Here is a 16,123-nt window from a genome sequence, read left to right as displayed (position 1 = left end):
GGCCCGCGGTTGTTGCGGCTCACCCTCAACTATTACCACATTTTCCCAGGCTCGAGAAAGAGTCAGGTCTTGGTGCTGTGCTTTACCAAAATTGTCTCCGGAGACATTGAGGTCTGCCAACTTCGCACCCAGTGGCAATTCCTCCACGTCTCCCACCATCACACTTAACGGGGTTGTCTTCCCCTCTTCCACCGAAGTGGCGGTCACCCCTACAGCTCGCCCTTTGGTCTCAGGTTCCCAGGGTTCTGGTCCCTCCCCTGAGCCGGGCCACTCTGCTAGGGTTATCCCTGTCTCATGGGTATTGGTGACTCTCGCCTGAGGCCACAGTGACGGGAAACCAGGGAAGTCTCTCCCAATTATTAGTTCATAATGTAACTTTGTGGCGATGGCCACCTAATGAGTCCACCGGCCGCCCACCGTGGATAGAGACACCAGGGTGGTGGGATAGTCCTTTAAGTCTCCATGGATGCACACGACGCTGACTTTTCGGCCAGTATACTCGGCGGGCCGCACCAGGGCAGCTCTTACCAGGGACACCAGGCTCCCTGAGTCCAGCAGCGCCACCACCAGGGTATCTCCTACTTGCACCTGGCACAGGTGACTATTGTCTATTGTCTCGAGGGTACCGTTTGCACACAACCTCCTGACATACATTTAGGGGCGGTAGCCATAGTTAGTGTCCATGGGTTCCTCCCGATGGGGACAGTCGGCCCTTATGTGACCACACTCTTGACACATCTGAGCTGGGTCTGTAGGGAGTATATCCCGAGCGGGTTTTGCTGGCACTGGCCGCCTGGTCGAGGGTGGAGATTTCCGGGGTTTAACTGACCCCCTCCCAAAAGAACCCCCCTGTAGATTTCTGGTGGCCTCATAGCACTCAACCAGGTCGAACATCTCTAGGGCATTATCAGGGGACACCTGGCCGATCCAGTGCTGGAGAGGGTACGACAAAGCCCTCCAGAACACATCAGCTAACAGACGGTCCAGCATAGCAGTGGGACCATGTACGTCAGGCTGCAGCCACTTTTGCAACCGGTGTAGCAGATCATAATACTGCGATCTGGCAGGTTCAGACGGGTTAAAATCCCACTGATGCACCCGCTGGGCCCAGACCAATACATTCACCCCCAGTCTTGCCAGAATCTCACCCTTTACGGTCGGGTAGTCGGTCGCTTGATCATCTGGTAGGTCAAAAAACACCTGCTGGGGTCCAGACGCCAGGAACAGGCGGTGCATCCGTGGGCTGGAATGCACAGAAACTCCGGGATAGGGCATTTGCCTTCACGTTCTTACTCCCTGGCCTGAAAGTGATGGAGAAATTAAAGTGTGTGAAAAACAATGCCCATATGGCTTGACAGGGATTCAACCTCTTAGCAGACTCAAGAAACATCAGATTTTGTGATCAGTAACAATGGTAACACAATGTTTAGCCCCTCAAGGAAATGTCTCCACTTCTCAAATGCCCATTTAATAGCCAGAAATTCACGATTCCCTACATCATCATTTATCTCAGTTGGGGAAATTTTTTTGGAAAAGAAGGCACAAGGCCCTAAATTGGTAAGACTAGCGGGACCGCCCCCACTCCGTCCTCAGAGGCATCCACCTCCACAATAAAAGGTCTCTCTTGATCCGGCTGAATCAAAACGAGCGCCTTCTTAAGTGTCTCAAATGCTTCAGTAGCCTCAACAGACCAGTTCTCCAGGTCCGCCCCTTTTTTGGTGAGGTCGGTCAAGGGCCTAGCAATTACCGAAAAATTATTTATAAATCTACGGTAATAATTAGCAAATCCTAAAAAACGTTGTAAAGCTTTTAAGGATGATGGCCTTACCCAGTCCAAAATTGCCAATACCTTGCTAGGATCCATTTTAAAAGCATGAAGAGTGAGGACATACCCAAGATACAGAATCTCTTGTATCCCAAAAACACATTTCTCCTGTATGGCCGCCAATTGATTCTTCCTCAAAACCTCCAATACTTGTTTCACATGAGACACATGACTCTGAAAATCAGGGGAAAAAATCTAAACATCATCAAGGTAAACAATTACTAATTTACCCAAGAATTTACCCAAGAAAGTTTTGAAACACAGTTGGCGTATTGCTGAGTCCAAAAGGCATAACAAGATATTTGAAGTGTCCAGCTGGTGTATTGAAAGCTGTCTTCCACTCGTCTCCCTCCTTAATTCGAATCAAGTTATATGCCCCCTTCAGATCAATTTTAGAGAACCAGGAAGCCCCCATTACCTGATTAAACAAATCAAGAATCAATGGAAGGAAGTATTGATTCTTGATCGTAATCTTATTCAACTCCCGGTAGTCGATGCAAGGTCTGAGGCCTCCATCTTTCTTTTTTACAAAGAAAAATCCTGCCCCTATAGGAGATACAGAAGGCCTAATGTGTCCCTTGCTGAGACTCTCTTCAACATAATCTTCCATGGCCTTGTATTCAGGTCTGGAAAGATTATATATATGTCCCTTGGGATATCTGGCCCCCTCTACTAATTCAATGGCGCAATCATAAGGTCTATGGGACGGTAACAACTCGGGGTTCGAGGAGGAGAACACATCCATATATTCCTTTAAGAGTAAAGGCAATATATTGGATTCTGCTGAGACCCCCGCACTATGGACAAGCACGAGTCACATTCAACCCCCCATTTCACCAATTCGCCCTTGGTCCAGTCAATAATCGGGTTATGTAACTGGAACCAAGGCATTCCCAGTACCACTTCTACTGGTAAGTTTTCTAGAACCAACAGAAAACATATTTCAGAGTGACCCGCCCCCCCCCCCACAGTCAAGGATATCTCAGGGGTAGAATACTTCACAGTACCACCCACCAGGGGGGTGGAATCGATAGCCATGATGTGGATGTGAGTGGGTAGTGTCAAAATCTGAATACCCAACTTTAATGAAAATCTCATATCAATAAAATTGGCAGCAGAACCTGAGTCAATGAACGCATTACCAGAACAATTGTTAATACCCAAGGAGACAGTAATAGGTACTAATAACTTGTTCCTGACCACATTAGGAAATACCTGGTTCTTAAGCTCCCCTGTTTTTTTATCCAATGGTCTGACTCGCCACAATAGAAACAAGCCCCTTGTCGGCGACGCTGATCTCTACAATTCATCCCGACCTGCATGGGTTCCTCAGAAGAGAAATCGGCTCTGCTCACAGGACAGACCTCTGACTGGAGCACCTCCTGGGAAAAAAGCAAACGTTCCTGCCGTCTCTCCCTAACACGTCTGTCAAGTCGAACAGCGAGTGTCATAGTCTCCTCTAATGTCTCAGGAAGCTGGTAGTTCACTAACAGGTATTTGAGATTTTCAGACAACCCTAACCTGAACTGTCTTTTTAGGGCTGGTTCATTCCAGCCAGAAGTAACACACTATCTCCTGAACTGGGTACAATACTCTTCGGCTGGTTGGTCTCCCTGTACCAAAGCCTTAAGAGCGGTCTCAGCTACCATGGCCCTGTCAGGTTCATCATACAAGGTACCTAGGGCCTGAAAGAACCCCTCGACAGAGCTGAGATAACCAGCGTCAGCAGGCAAGGAAAAAGCCCAATCCTGGGGATCTCCCTGGAGACGGGAGATTACAATGTCCACGCACTGGCTCTCAGAACCGGATGACAAGGAACGTAATCTGAAATAAAGTTTACAACTCTCTTTGAAAGACAGAAACTCTCTACGGTCACCTGAGAACGGTTCAGGAAGCTTAATCTGAGGCTCCATATGATGACTAGATACATGTGGAGTGGAGGCACTCTGTCCTGACTCATGTAATTGGAGTTTCTCCCCTAATTCCTGAACCATCTTAGTCAGATTAGAAACATGCTCCATTAGGGTAACCAAAGAGTTCATGATAAGAGTGGTAATGTGGGCCTGTTATTCTGTCACACACACAGGGGGTGGGGTAGTGACCACTGAACTCCACCCTCACCCCTGTCTTTGCCTACTTGCCTCGCAAGTCCTAGCGACAAGGGACAACTGGTCGACAAACCCTTAGCTAGGATAGTGCAGGGAAGACAAACAACACATAAACAGAAAGGTCAAACAAACCGCATCAAAACCAAGAGAGCAGAAAAGGTACCGGAGGAGCAAGTAGAGAATCGTCAGGACAAGCCGAAGTCAAACCAGGAGAGCACACCAAGACCAGAGGATGAGACGGACGGGAAAACGGAAGCCAAGCAGGAACAAACAAACCAGGTGAGTATTATGCAGGAAGGACCTCAATAACAGGCAATCTGTGGCCAGCAGATTGCCTGTTTAAATAGTGCACTAGTGGAGTCATGTGACGTGGCCAGCGTAACATGACTCCTGAGTTCCAATGCAGCCGGTACAGCCGAGCCCCAAGTGATCAGCTCGGCACTCAGCCCCAGTGTCGATGCAGGGTGCGCTGATGACGCGATATCAAACACATAGTGCAACAGCACTCTACGAACCAAATAAAGTACAAAGGTATATTTATTTTGAAATACTATACTAATAACTTAGAGATGCTTAGCAAATACTTTTGTACAAAATTATCTGAGCCCGTCTGCCGCACACCAAGGCGATCTCTATAAGACGGGTCCTAACACTAAAGCTCACATGTTGGGTGTCACATCAGTGACCACGAAACTCAGGAAGTGTAGGTCCCACATGCATGCTGGGCCCCTTTTGGTTTATTATGGTGCCAAAATGTCCTCCATTAAAACCAGTAACTATAAGTACCAGCATGCATGCTGAGCAAACTAAGTACTCATGCTAATTAAAATCAGCCCATGACTAGGGATGAGCGAACCCGAACTGTATAGTTCGGGTTCGTACCGAATTTTGGGGTGCCCGTGACACGGACCCGAACATTTTCGTAAAAGTCCGGGTTCGGGTTCGGTGTTCGGCTCTTTCTTGGCGCTTTTTGAAAGGCTGCAAAGCAGCCAATCAGCAAGCGTCATACTACTTGCCCCAAGAGGCCATCACAGCCATGCCTACTATTGGCATGGCTGTGATTGGCCAGTGCAGCATGTGACCCAGCCTCTATTTAAGCTGGAGTCACGTAGCGCCGCACGTCACTCTGCTATGATCAGTATAGGGAGAGGTTGCAGCTGTGACGTTAGGGCGAGATTAGGCAGATTAACTCCTCCAAAAGACTTCATTCTGTGATCGATCTGCAGCTGTGGATCATTGAAGTGCTAATATTGACTTGCTCGCTTTTTTGAGGCTGCCCAGAGCGTTTTTAGATCACTTTTTTTCTGGGGTGATCGGTGGCCATTTTGTGACTTGTGGTGCGCCAGCACAAGCTATCACCAAGTGTATTTAACCATCGATAGTGTGGTTATTTTGTGCTATATCCTACATCAGCTGCAGGCTGAGCCTGTGTCACCGAAGTGCATTTAACCATCAACAGTCTGGTTATTTTTTGGCCATATACTACATCAGCTGCAGGCTGAGCCTGTGTCACCGAAGTGCATTTAACCATTGACAGACTAATTATTTTTTGGCCATATACTACATCTGGTGCAGGCTGAGCCTGTGTCACCCAAGTGCATTTAACCATCAACAGTGTCGTTATTTTTTGGCCATATATTACATCAGGGGCAAGTTGAGCCTGTCACCCAGCGCCTAAAAAATAGACCTGACATTTCTATTCAACCAAATCTGTACTGTTTTAGCTGGTCAAGTTATTTGTAGTGACCGTAAAAGCACACTTTTTTTTCTGGGTTGAAAAACCATTCCCAAATTTGCCATTCTCAAAATAACTAGTTTCTGGTATTTGAGGCCTACTTGAAATCTATCCCAAAAAGAATATCTTACATTGAAGCTAGTGATAGTGTCATTCAGAAAAACCTAAAACACACGCTAGCGTGCTGATAGAAATCTGATTCTGTGATTAAACCTATACCTGTCACACAGCGCAAAAAAAAACAGGCCTCACATCTCTATTTAACCAAATCTCTACTGTTTTAGCTGGTCAAGTTATTTGTAGTGACCGTAAAAGCACACTTTTTTTTCTGGGTTGAAAAACCATTCCCAAATTTGCCATTCTCAAAATAACTAGTTTCTGGTATTTGAGGCCTACTTGAAATCTATCCCAAAAAGGATATCTTACATTGAAGGTACTGATAGTGTCATTCAGAAAAACCTAAGACACACGCTACCGTGCAGATAGAAGTCTGATTCTGTGATTAAACCAATACCTGTCACACAGCGCAAAAAAAAACAGGCCTCACATGTCTATTTAACCAAATCTCTACTGTTTTAGCTGGTCAAGTTATTTGTAGTGACCGTAAAAGCACACTTTTTTTTCTGGGTTGAAAAACCATTCCCAAATTTGCCATTCTCAAAATAACTAGTTTCTGGTATTTGAGGCCTACTTGAAATCTATCCCAAAAAGAATATCTTACATTGAAGCTAGTGATAGTGTCATTCAGAAAAACCTAAGACACACGCTAGCGTGCTGATAGAAATCTGATTCTGTGATTAAACCTATACCTGTCACACAGCACAAAAAAAAACAAAAAAAAAACAGGCCTCACATCTCTATTTACCCAAATCTCTACTGTTTTAGCTGGTCAAGTTATTTGTAGTGACCGTAAAAGCACACTTTTTTTTCTGGGTTGAAAAACCATTCCCAAATTTGCCATTCTCAAAATAACTAGTTTCTGGTATTTGAGGCCTACTTGAAATCTATCCCAAACAGAATATCTTACATTGAAGCTAGTGATAGTGTCATTCAGAAAAACCTAAGACACACGCTAGCGTGCTGATAGAAATCTGATACTGTGATTAAACCTATACCTGTCACACAGCGCAAAAAAAAACAGGCCTCACATCTCTATTTAACCAAATCTCTACTGTTTTAGCTGGTCAAGTTATTTGTAGTGACCGTAAAAGCACACTTTTTTTTTTGGGTTGAAAAACCATTCCCAAATTTGCCATTCTCAAAATAACTAGTTTCTGGTATTTGAGGCCTACTTGAAATCTATCCCAAACAGAATATCTTACATTGAAGCTATGTAAGAAAAAGGGCAACAGGAGCCGCACTGCGACAAACGATGTCAGCGGAGTGCAAGCGGCTATGAAGGCGGTCCCCCTCCAAAGCATATAACAAAAAGAAATTCCGCAGCACTTCCAAGGCGTAAAAATGAAAAGATAGTTCTTTATTTACCAGACAGCAACGTTTCGATCCTTCTCTCTGGGATCTTTCTCAAGCAGTGAACAAATACTAGCATAGCATGCTTTTTATACAGCTTAGTGTCATTAATCAATAAACATTTCTCAATTGATATATATTAATAAAATAATGAAAAAATGATAAAAAAACATAATGCAAACACGTGAATATATAGATTGTGTAAATCATGAGTTCTATATAAATAGGATATAGAATTGATATCAAAAATAACATATTATAGTGCAATACAAATACAAAGCGACATGATTCATGATTATATCCATCTGATCATGATTAGCGATGGTGAATAGTGCAGGTGTACCTGATGAAAACATTCACAATCCAAGAAGGTCCTTCGGTGGAGATGGGACACAGACCACATGGAGTTCGGCGTATCAATAATGAAACTGCGCATGTCAAAGGACCTTAAAGATCCGGCTCGTCATGTGATCTATGTTTTGGTCACATGATCGCTGAAATCATAATGTTGGAGTTCACGCCCTCTCTTAGGACAGCGTCATGCGTTCCAGGGTGGAGCGCACGATATCCACTTGTATAGAGGAATCCCAGCGCCGCACTTAACAAGTGACGCGCACGCATCCCCATGGAGACCAGCAAATGCTAATAGGTATCGAACCCTCACGGCACATACTCAGCGGCACGGACACAGTCACAGCATATCACAGAAAAAGCATATGGGAGTACATCAGGATGTGAAAACAGCTCAGGGAGAATTCAAATTTAACCTAGTATCTTTAGCAGTATCTGCACATCAATAAAAGTGAAAGCGTATGGTAATACCTTAAGAAATCAATGTATCGTATATGACCCACTGGCCAAGTATATAGTAGATGCCCCTAGTCTTACGAGGAGTCGTAACTGTGAATCCTGTGTATGTGACACAAGTCCACAGTATTGAATTGCCGCAATTGTCAGTGAACACCCATCCCTGGGGGTCAACATGGCAAAATGATAGCTGCATCCTCTGGATTACGGGGAATAAAATTCAATACTAACGAACCAAAGACAAAACTCCCAGTTTTCAACACATCCAAATATGTAACACCCAACCTGCTGAGTCCGTTTGTCCATGACGGTCACCAAGCCGAAAGTATAGACCGCAAATGGCGCGACCCCACAGTCAGCAACTGGTCACCAAACAAGTAATGTAATATATGCATTTATTAAAATTAAAAAAAATATTCAAAGCATAAAGTGGTAATCATAAACAATTGTTATTATAGTAATCCATGTTCAATCAATGGTCTGCTTGTCCAATTTGATTATATTTTCATGTCCACCTTTCATATTTGAATATTTTTTTTAATTTTAATAAATGCATATATTACATTACTTGTTTGGTGACCAGTTGCTGACTGTGGGGTCGCGCCATTTGCGGTCTATACTTTCGGCTTGGTGACCGTCATGGACAAACGGACTCAGCAGGTTGGGTGTTACATATTTGGATGTGTTGAAAACTGGGAGTTTTGTCTTTGGTTCGTTAGTATTGAATTTTATTCCCCGTAATCCAGAGGATGCAGCTATCATTTTGCCATGTTGACCCCCAGGGATGGGTGTTCACTGACAATTGCGGCAATTCAATACTGTGGACTTGTGTCACATACACAGGATTCACAGTTACGACTCCTCGTAAGACTAGGGGCATCTACTATATACTTGGCCAGTGGGTCATATACGATACATTGATTTCTTAAGGTATTACCATACGCTTTCACTTTTATTGATGTGCAGATACTGCTAAAGATACTAGGTTAAATTTGAATTCTCCCTGAGCTGTTTTCACATCCTGATGTACTCCCATATGCTTTTTCTGTGATATGCTGTGACTGTGTCCGTGCCGCTGAGTATGTGCCGTGAGGGTTCGATACCTATTAGCATTTGCTGGTCTCCATGGGGATGCGTGCGCGTCACTTGTTAAGTGCGGCGCTGGGATTCCTCTATACAAGTGGATATCGTGCGCTCCACCCTGGAACGCATGACGCTGTCCTAAGAGAGGGCGTGAACTCCAACATTATGATTTCAGCGATCATGTGACCAAAACATAGATCACATGACGAGCCGGATCTTTAAGGTCCTTTGACATGCGCAGTTTCATTATTGATACGCCGAACTCCATGTGGTCTGTGTCCCATCTCCACCGAAGGACCTTCTTGGATTGTGAATGTTTTTATCAGGTACACCTGCACTATTCACCATCGCTAATCATGATCAGATGGATATAATCATGAATCATGTCGCTTTGTATTTGTATTGCACTATAATATGTTATTTTTGATATTAATTCTATATCCTATTTATATAGAACTCATGATTTACACAATCTATATATTCACGTGTTTGCATTATGTTTTTTTATCATTTTTTCATTATTTTATTAATATATATCAATTGAGAAATGTTTATTGATTAATGACACTAAGCTGTATAAAAAGCATGCTATGCTAGTATTTGTTCACTGCTTGAGAAAGATCCCAGAGAGAAGGATCGAAACGTTGCTGTCTGGTAAATAAAGAACTATCTTTTCATTTTTACGCCTTGGAAGTGCTGCGGAATTTCTTTTTGTTACATTGAAGCTAGTGATAGTGTCATTCAGAAAAACCTAAGACACATGCTAGCGTGCTGATAGAAATCTGATTCTGTGATTAAACCTATACCTGTCACACAGCGCAAAAAAAAACAGGCCTCACATCTCTATTTAACCAAATCTCTACTGTTTTAGCTGGTCAAGTTATTTGTAGTGACCATTAAGGCACACTTTTTTTTCTGGGTTGAAAAACCATTCCCAAATTTGCCATTCGCAAAATAACTAGTTTCTGGTATTTGAGGCCTACTTGAAATCTATCCCAAACAGAATATCTTACATTGAAGCTAGTGATAGTGTCATTCAGAAAAACCTAAGACACATGCTAGCGTGCTGATAGAAATCTGATTCTGTGATTAAACCTATACCTGTCACACAGCGCAAAAAAAAACAGGCCTCACATCTCTATTTAACCAAATCTCTACTGTTTTAGCTGGTCAAGTTATTTGTAGTGACCGTAAAAGCACACTTTTTTTTCTGGGTTGAAAAACCATTCCCAAATTTGCCATTCTCAAAATTGTGGTGAACGGGAACAATGAGGAAAACATCTAATAAGGGACGCGGATGTGGACATGGTCGTGGTGGTGTTAGTGGACCCTCTGGTTCTGGGAGAGGACGTGGCCGTTCTACCACAGCCACACGTCCGAGTGAACCAACTACCACAGGTCCCAGTAGCCAGCAGAATTTACAGCGATATTTGGTGGGGCCCAATGCCGTTCTAAGGATGGTAATGCCTGAGCAGATGCAGGCATTAGTCAATTGGGTGGCCGACAGTGGATCCAGCACGTTCACATTATCTCCCACCCAGTCTTCTGCAGAAAGCGCACAGATGGCGCATGAAAACCAAGCCCATCGGTCTGTCACATCACCCCCATGCATATCAGGGAAACTGTCTGAGCCTCAAGTTATGCAGCAGTCTCTTATGCTGTTTGAAGACTCTGCTGCCAGGGTTTCCCAAGGGCATCCACCTAGCCCTTCCCCAGGGGTGGAAGAGATAGAATGCACTAACGCACAACCACTTATTTTTCCTGATGATGAGGACATGGGAATACCACCTCAGCACGTCTCTGATGATGACGAAACACAGGTGCCAACTGCTGCGTCTTTCTGCAGTGTGCAGACTGAACAGGAGGTCAGGGATCAAGACTAGGGTGGAAGACGATGCAGAGGACGATGAGGTCCTAGACCCCACATGGAATGAAGGTCGTGCCACTGACTTTCACAGTTCGGAGGAAGAGGCAGTGGTGAGACCAAGCCAACAGCGTAGCAAAAGAGGGAGCAGTGGGCAAAATCAGAACACCCGCCGCCAAGAGACTCCGCCTGCTACTGACCGCCGCCATCTGGGACCGAGCACCCCAAAGGCAGCTTCAAGGAGTTCCCTGGCATGGCACTTCTTCAAACAATGTGCTGACGACAAGACCCGAGTGGTTTGCACGCTGTGCCATCAGAGCCTGAAGCGAGGCATTAACGTTCTGAACCTTAGCACAACCTGCATGACCAGGCACCTGCATGCAAAGCATGAACTGCAGTGGAGTAAACACCTTAAAAACAAAGAAGTCACTCAGGCTCCCCCTGCTACCTCTTCTGCTGCTGCTGCCTCGGCCTCTTCTGCTGCTGCCGCCGCCTCGGCCTCTTCCTCCGCCTCTGGAGGAACATTGGCACCTGCCGCCCAGCAAACATGGGATGTACCACCAACACCACCACCTGCGTCACCAAGCATCTCAACCATGTCACACGGCAGCGTTCAGCTCTCCATCTCACAAACATTTGAGAGAAAGCGTAAATTCCCACCTAGCCACCCTCGATCCCTGGCCCTGAATGCCAGCATTTCTAAACTACTGGCCTATGAAATGCTGTCATTTTGGCTGGTGGACACACACAGCTTCAAACAGCTCATGTCACTTGCTGTCCCACAGTATGTTGTTCCCAGCCGCCACTACTTCTCCAAGAGAGCCGTGCCTTCCCTGCACAAACAAGTGTCTGATAAAATCAAGTGTGCACTGCGCAACGCCATCTGTGGCAAGGTCCACCTAACCACAGATACGTGGACCAGTAAGCACGGCCAGGGACGCTATATCTCCCTAACTGCACACTGGGTAAATGTAGTGGCGGCTGGGCCCCAGGCGGAGAGCTGTTTGGCGCACGTCCTTCCGCCGCCAAGGATCGCAGGGCAACATTCTTTGCCTCCTGTCTCCTCCTCCTCCTACTCAGCTTCCTCCTCCTCTTCTTCCACCTACTCATCCAGTCAGCCACACACCTTCACCACCAACTTCAGCACAGCACGGGGTAAACGTCAGCAGGCCATTCTAAAACTCATATGTTTGGGGGACAGGCCCCACACCGCACAGGAGTTGTGGCGGGGTATAGAACAACAGACCGACGAGTGGTTGCTGCCGGTGAGCCTCAAGCCCGGCCTGGTGGTGTGCGATAATGGGCAAAATCTCGTTGCAGCTCTGGGACTAGCCGGTTTGACGCACATCCCTTGCCTGGCGCATGTGCTGAATTTGGTGGTGCAGAAGTTCATTCGCAACTACCCCGACATGTCAGAGCTGCTGCATAAAGTGCGGGCCGTCTGTTCGCGCTTCCGGCGTTCACACCCTGCCGCTGCTCGCCTGTCTGCGCTACAGCATAACTTCGGCCTTCCCGCTCACCGACTCATATGCGACGTACCCACCAGGTGGAACTCCACCTTGCATATGCTGGACAGACTGTGCGAGCAGCAGCAGGCCATAGTGGAGTTTCAGCTGCAGCACGCACGGGTCATTCGCACTGCGGATCAGACACACTTCACCACCAATGACTGGGCCTCCATGCGAGACCTGTGTGCCCTGTTGCGCTGTTTCGAGTACTCCACCAACATGGCCAGTGGCGATGATGCCGTTATCAGCGTTACAATACCACTTCTATGTCTCCTTGAGAAAACACTTAGGGCGATGATGGAAGAGGAGGTGGCCCAGGAGGAAGAGGAGGAAGAGGGGTCATTTTTAGCACTTTCAGGCCAGTCTCTTCAAAGTGACTCAGAGGGAGGTTTTTTGCAACACCAGAGGCCAGGTACAAATGTGGCCAGACAGGGCCCACTACTGGAGGACGAGGAGGAGGTGGAGGAGGATGAGGATGAAGCATGTTTACAGCGGGGTGGCACCCAAAGCAGCTTGGGCCCATCACTGGTGCGTGGCTGGGGGGAAACACAGGACGATGACGATACGCCTCCCACAGAGGACAGCTTGTCCTTACCTCTGGGCAGCCTGGCACACATGAGCGACTACATGCTGCAGTGCCTGCGCAACGACAGCAGAGTTGCCCACATTTTAACGTGTGCAGAATACTGGGTTGCCACCCTGCTGGATCCCCGGTACAAAGACAATGTGCCCACCTTACTTCCTACACTGGAGCGTGATAGGAAGATGCGCGAGTACAAGCGCACGTTGGTAGACGCGCTACTGAGAGCATTCCCAAATGTCACAGGGGAACCAGTGGAAGCCCAAGGCGAAGGCAGAGGAGGAGCAAGAGGTCGCCAACGCAGCTGTGTCACGGCCAGCTCCTCTGAGTGCAGGGTTAGCATGGCAGAGATGTGGAAAAGTTTTGTCACCACGCCACAGCTAACTGCACCAGCACCTGATACGGAACGTGTTAGCAGGAGGCAACATTTCACTAACATGGTGGAACAGTACCTGTGCACACCCCTCCACGTACTGACTGATGGTTCGGCCCTATTCAACTTCTGGATCTCCAAATTGTCCACGTGGCCAGAGCTAGCCTTTTATGCCTTGGAGGTGCTGGCCTGCCCGGCGGCCAGCGTTTTGTCTGAACGTGTATTCAGCACGGCAGGGGGCGTCATTACAGACAAACGCAGCCGCCTGTCTACAGCCAATGTGGACAAGCTGACGTTCATAAAAATGAACCAGGCATGGATCCCACAGGACCTGTCCATCCCTTGTGCAGATTAGATATTAACTACCTCCCCTTAACAATATATTATTCTACTCCAGGGCACTTCCTCATTCAATACTATTTTTAATTTCATTTTACCATTATATTGCGGGGCAACCCAAAGTTGAATGAACCTCTCCTCTGTCTGGGTGCCGGGGCCTAAATGTGTGACAGTGGCCTGTTCCAGTGGTGGGTGACGTGAAGCCTGATTCTCTGCTATGACATGAAGACAGATTCTGCGCTGACATAAGGCCAGATTCTCTGTTACGGGACCTCTCTCCTCTGCCTGGGTGCCTGGGCCTAAATGTGTGACAGTGGCCTGTTCCAGTGGTGGGTGACGTGAAGCCTGATTCTCTGCTATGACATGAAGACAGATTCTGCGCTGACATAAGGCCAGATTCTCTGTTACGGGACCGCTCTCCTCTGTCTGGGTGCCGGGGCCTAAATGTGTGACAGTGGCCTGTTCCAGTGGTGGGTGACGTGAAGCCTGATTCTCTGCTATGACATGAAGACAGATTCTGTGCTGACATCAGGCCAGATTCTCTGTTACGGGACCTCTCTCCTCTGCCTGGGTGCCGGGGCCTAAATGTGTGACAGTGGCCTGTTCCAGTGGTGGGTGACGTGAAGCCTGATTCTCTGCTATGACATGAAGACTGATTCTGCGCTGACATGAAGCCAGATTCTCTGCTATGGCATGAAGAGACTGATTCTCTGCTGACATGAAGCCAGATTCTCTGCTATGGCATGAAGAGACTGATTCTCTGCTGACGTGAAGCCAGATTCTCTGCTACGGGACCTCTGTCCAATTGATATTGGTTCATTTTTATTTTTTTAATTTTTATTTTAATTTAGTTCCCTATCCACATTTGTTTGCAGGGGATTTACCTACATGTTGCTGCCTTTTGCAGCCCTCTAGCTCTTTCCTGGGCTGTTTTACAGCCTTTTTAGTGCCCAAAAGTTCGGGTCCCCATTGACTTCAATGGGGTTCGGGTTCGGGATGAAGTTCGGATTGGGTTCGGATCCCGAACATTTCCGGGAAGTTCGGCCGAACTTCTCGAACCCGAACATCCAGGTGTTCGCTCAACTCTACCCATGACGCAACACAGGCTACAGGAGTGCACGACCAAATGGGAATCAGCCACTACTCCCATACAAATTACAAAACAAAAAGGGGGGGAGGTCAGCATATCCCAATGTGCAGGTGCACGTTGCTATGGCTGAAAATACATATCAAACACATAGTGCAACAGCACTCTACGAACCAAATAAAGTACAAAGGTATATTTATTTAGCAATACTATACTAACAACTTAGAGATGCTTAGCAAATACTTTTGTACAAAATTATCTGAGCCCGTCTGCCGCACGCCAAGGCGATCTCTATAAGACGGGTCCTAACACTAAAGCTCACCTGTTGGGTGTCACATCAGTGACCACGAAACTCAGGAAGTGTAGGTCCCACATGCATGCTGGGCCCCTTTTGGTTTATTATGGTGCCAAAATGTCCTCCATTAAAACCAGTAACTATAAGTACCAGCATGCATGCTGAGCAAACTACGTACTCATGCTAATTAAAATCAGCCCATGACGCAACACAGGCTACAGGAGTGCACGACCAAATGGGAATCAGCCACTACTCCCATACAAATTACAAAACAAAAAGGGGGGGAGGTCAGCACATCCCAATGTGCAGGTGCACGTTGCTATGGCTGGAAATACATATCAAACACATAGTGCAACAGCACTCTACGAACCAAATAAAGTACAAAGGTATATTTATTTAGCAATACTATACTAACAACTTAGAGATGCTTAGCAAATACTTTTGTACAAAATTATCTGAGCCCGTCTGCCACACGCCAAGGCGATCTCTATAAGACGGGTCCTAACACTAAAGCTCACCTGTTGGGTGTCACATCAGTGACCACGAAACTCAGGAAGTGTAGGGTGCGCTGATGACGCGAGCGCACCTCGGCCGTCCCCGCCTACTCGAACCATGCACAGAGTGCACCGTGACAACTTCCCCGTAAGATATGTGTAATCTGTTCACTTGTATACAAAAGTCTTTTTGGTGAATCCATTTTCTGATTACCACTTTGTTACTGCATGGATTTCAAACTCTATGCTGTCACTTGTGTGCAAGTCTTCAGGCCCAACCAACTATAGTAAAATGTCAAGACAGCACTACTTACTGAGCAATCTCAGATAGTCCAATCTGTAGCGGTGCCCGCAGTATCAAGTCCCGGCCTCTTGGTCTCCTCACAAAACCATAAAAGATGAAATAACCACAGCACTCCGATTCAATATCTTCAAAGAATTATTATCACTGAATGCAGCAACGTTTCAACCACACTGGTCTTTATCAAGCTCACATAATAATGCACCTTAGTGGAAATCAATTAGAGACCACACAGCCTTGCAAGAATAGGATTA

Source organism: Bufo bufo, chromosome 2, assembly GCF_905171765.1.
Source record: "Bufo bufo chromosome 2, aBufBuf1.1, whole genome shotgun sequence".
Taxonomy (NCBI): Eukaryota; Metazoa; Chordata; class Amphibia; order Anura; family Bufonidae; genus Bufo; species Bufo bufo.
The sequence above is the reverse complement of the archived record's forward strand: the minus strand, read 5'-3'. Positions refer to the sequence as shown.